The 4,203-nt window shown below is 55.1% G+C and overlaps 1 protein-coding gene across 7 annotated transcripts in view; it reads left to right on the forward strand.

Moving 5' to 3' along the window:
* Window positions 1-85: 85 nt before the first annotated feature.
* TBC1D24 (TBC1 domain family member 24) overlaps window positions 86-4,203 on the forward strand; it is a 29,602-nt gene continuing 25,484 nt past the window's right edge. For 3 of the 7 annotated variants that reach the window (XM_017858511.1, XM_017858515.1, XM_017858519.1), the window contains exon 1: window positions 86-170. The gene's annotated coding sequence lies outside the window, so the exon portion shown is untranslated. Of the gene's footprint in view, window positions 171-507; window positions 532-4,203 lie in introns of those variants that run through there. The other 4 variants (XM_017858512.1, XM_017858516.1, XM_017858517.1 and 1 more) reach the window with 3 other exon arrangements.

Genomic DNA, 4,203 nt, shown 5'->3' on the forward strand with positions numbered 1-4,203 from the left:
CCGCCGCAGCAGCCGCCGACCGCCAGCGCGCATGCCCAGAGCCGGGCAGGCCGGAGGCCCGCGGGGGCTCCGGAGTGGGCACAGGGCGGGAGCTCGGCAGGGGCGGGGCCCAGCGCGCGCGTGCGCGGAAAGGCCGGCGCGGCGAGCTGAGGAGAAAGCGGCGCGCGGAGGTGGGTGCGCTCGGGGCGTGCAGGGGGTGCGCTGCGGTGTGGCCGGGCCAGGTCCCCGCTGTCACCGCAGTCGACACGTGCTGGGGGCGAGAACGTGGGGTTCCGGCTGCGGGCCCCATTCGAGGCGGGGATCCCCAGCCACGCGCGGGTTGGGGGCTCCGGAGCCCGGCGCTGCAGCTGCGGCTTGGCCTACGGGCGGGGGCGCAGGAGCGGGACCCCATGGGCGCGAGGCCCGATCCCCGCCCGGTCGCTGGCCCGCGACTCGGCCCGGGGCATGGTGTCGTCGGGAAGGGTGACTGTGTCACTCTTTCCTTGGGGCGTTTTCCGTCTCCGCAGGGTCGGAAATCCTCTTCGGGGCTCGGTGAGATTGCAACAGATTCTGATACGTCCTGCCCTGTGGACCTGCAGCAGCCCCAGGCCCCGCCCCGCCCTGCCCAGGGATGACACACGCCCCCACCGCCCACCCGCTTGGGGGTCCGCTAGTCCCCGGCCCTGTCCGGTGGGGGCCCCTCTGGGTGCGCCTTGCCAGGCGGCCGCTGTCCTCCGGGCCCTGGGACTTGGGAGCCGGGGACCCCCAGCTCTGAGCCAGCACGGCGGAGGGGAGAGCCGGCCCCACCTGGGCTGGACTGCACCTGTTCCCGCCCCCTCCAGGCGGGGAGTCCCCGCGGGCTAGCCACAGGCTTTCTTTGATGGCCGTGCCCCGCAGGGAAACGCGCTGTGGACCCCCGGGTTACTGCTTGCGGGGTGATATTAAAGGCCAAAGGCTGTCTAAAAGCCAGCTGGGTGGTGTGGAGGTGCAAGTGGACTGTTAGGTTGGTGGCTGTGGTTGTGAAGCCGGTGTCGCTGTCTTTCTCCAGCAGCTTATTCCAGAAAGGGGGCGTCAGCCTGCCCTTCCAGGGCGATAGAAGCACTAGCGGGTGATTTTTCCCTGTTTTGCTGTGTTTGCTCCGGAGTCACCAGGTGACTTCCAGGCAATGTGCAGAAGGAACCGTTCCATTATTTGGCACGTGGGCCGTTTCCTCCACCCGAGGTCCCGGGCTCTGTCTTCACAGTCTGTCCTCAGCACACAGTAGGCACCTGTAGATGTTTGCTCAGTTGCAGCAGAGACAAGCAGTCAGTTCTTTTCGTTTTAAGGAACACACGCTGGGAAAAAAAACAATCCAGATAAGAGAAGATCAGGAAATCTTATACAGATTTTACAGTTACTGTTCCTAGCCTGTGGCATGACCCCTGCGTGCCCTGCCTTTTATTTTGAGGGTTGATCCTCATCTAATCTGAGCACTCAGATAAAGGCTTTACATAGAGTACTAATTAGAGAGTGCTTGCTCTACTTAGAAGCCTGTCTTTCCCTGTGAACAGGGCTAGAGCCACACTGTTCGTCTTTGCTTCCCCCTGGCCTGGCCAGGGCTGGGCCAGAGGTTTTCTCTACATGATGGTTGAAGTGGATCAAGGTCCTTTTGTCAGAATGATAGATGTGAACTATTGCAGTTGCTTTCCACTGGGTTGAGGGTGACCTTCTGAGATGCAGAAGTAATCTAGGCAGGGTTTTCATAACAACAGTAAATTTGGCCACCCAGGGTCTGTAAAGTCACCTGTAGGGTAGCCTTCCTAGCTCTCGCTGACCACACCTGCCAGGATTGTCCAGCAGGCTCGAGTGACCTTGGGCATGCAGTGTTGCTCTTAATTATCTGCAGATTGAGCCAAGCTCAGAAAACATATTAAATGTTTGCCTTTAGATGGTTTCTGGTTTAAAGTACATAAAGACGATGAAGCAGGTTATAAAAAAAGCACTTAACATTTACCCTGTTGAATGTTTTCCCTGTCTGAGCATGCCTTTTCTGTTGTGACAACTCTGTAAATGGAAGAAAGAAGTCCTTTTCTTTCTTTCTTTTTTTTTTGAGATGGAGTCTTGCTCTGTCGCCCAGGCTGGAGTACAGTGGCCGGATCTCAGCTCACTGCAAGCTCTGCCTCCTGGGTTCACACCATTCTCCTGCCTCAGCTTCCCGAGTACCTGGGATTATAGGTACCCGCCACCTCACCTGGCTAATTTTTTTTGTATTTTTTTTTTTTAGTAGAGACAGGGTTTCACCGTGTTAGCCAGGATGGTCTCGATCTCCTGACCTCGTGATTCGCCCGTCTCGGCCTCCCAAAGTGCTGGGATTATAGGCTTGAGCCACCGCATCCGGCCAAGAAGTCCTTTTCAACTCAAAGCAGCAATTGCAGTAGCTGTTTCAAACATTGCCCTTCAATTGGAGATAAAATCAAAGAAACAAAACCTCAGGCTTTTTACTGAGGACCAACTTGAATTCATTATTCAATGATTTTCTGTATCCTTTCAACATGCGTTTATTAAGCCAAGTGCAGTGGCTCATGCCTGCAATCCCAACACTTTGGCAGGCTGAGGTGGAAGGATTGCATGAGCCCGGGAGTTCGAGACCACCCTGGGCAACATAGGGAGGTCTCGTCTCTATAAAAAATTAGCCAGGTATGGTGGTATGTGCCTGTGGTCGCAGCTACTTGGGAAGATGAGGCAGAAGGATCACTTGAGCCTGGGAGCTCAAGACTGCAGTGAGCTGTGATTGTGCCACTGCACTCAAGCCAGGACGACAGAGTGAGACCCTGTCTCTGAAAAACAAAACAACAAAAATGCATTTATTGAATTCACACTTCATAGGAGGCACCATGCTGTGCGTTCTGTGGATTCGGTGTTGCGTAAGACTTGGTCTCTGCCCTTGATCTTATAGTGCAGTGAGGAGACAGGAGAATAAACACATGGTAGAAGCTCCAACAGAGGTGGACAGAGCCTTCTGTGGGTACAAAGGCATGGCATCCAGCTGGATTGTGGTGGGGGTGGGGCTCTGAGATGGACTTGAGCTTCATTTTGAAGGATGATCAGGAGTGGCAAGAACAAGTGAGGGAAAGCGCCTTCCCCCAGAGGAACAGTGGATATAAAGTGACGGGCGTGGTGCCCGCCCACCAGCTCTTGGGAGAAGGGCAGTGGTGGTCCTGGGTTAGATAGGGTGAAATGAGTGAGCTAGGCTGACAGCAGACTGGGACAAGCCTTGATTGCCACCTGGGAGTTTGAATTCACCCAGAGTGGCATGAAGATCTTGGGTTTGTGAGTGACCTGATCAGAGGTGGCCAGGGAGGTGAAGGGCCTCACAGAGGCCCAGGCCGGTTGAGGGACTGTCATGGCACACCCAGAGAGACATCAGCACAGAAAGGAGCAAGACTCAGCCGGGCCTGGGGGCTCACACCTGCAAGCCCAGCATTTTGGGAGGCCAAAGCAGGAGGCTCGCTTGAGCCCAGGAGTCGCAGGCTGCAGTGAGCTGTGGTTGTGCCACTACACTCCAGCCTGGTCAGCTCTGTTTCAGAAGAAAAAAGAGAGCAAGACTCTGAGACAAGTGGCTGCAGGATGGGAAGAGCCAGAGAGGAAGGAGGGTATGTTCCAGGATTGAGTGGCGGGCAGTGCCACACCCCATGCAGAGTGTGGAGGGAGGGAGCAGGCTGGCACCGTGTGGAGAAGGCAATGAGGTTACTGCGAGACGTCTGGGCAGTAAGCACATGTGTTTTGGCCTGGAGCCAAGGAGAGCGTACTAGACGAGAACACTTTGGGGATGCTGTGTGCTGTCCAAGCTGGGGGTTGGGTTGGGTCTTCCCAGGAGAATGTGTAGAGTGAGAAAAACAAAATAGAACCCTGAAGCCTGTGGACTCCTAATACAGTCTTAAAACAAAGTCAATAAGGTAACAGAAGGCCAGTCAGTAACCCGTTGCCTTTTGTGGGAATGGGGCAGAGTAATGGGCTTTTAATTTTCTTTTTTTTTTTTTTTTTTTTTTTTGAGACAGAGTCTCACACTCTGTCACCTAGGCTGGAGTGCAGTGGCCAGATCGCAGCTCACTGCAAGCTCCGCGTCCCAGGTTTACACCATTCTCCTGGCTCAGCCTCCCGAGTGGCTGGGACTACAGGTGGCTGCCACCTTGCCCGGCTAGTTTTATATATATATATATATATGTGTATATATATATATATATA

The sequence above is a fragment of the Rhinopithecus bieti genome, unplaced genomic scaffold (genome assembly GCF_001698545.2).
Source record: "Rhinopithecus bieti isolate Rb0 unplaced genomic scaffold, ASM169854v2 scaffold_47707, whole genome shotgun sequence".
NCBI lineage: Eukaryota > Metazoa > Chordata > Mammalia > Primates > Cercopithecidae > Rhinopithecus > Rhinopithecus bieti.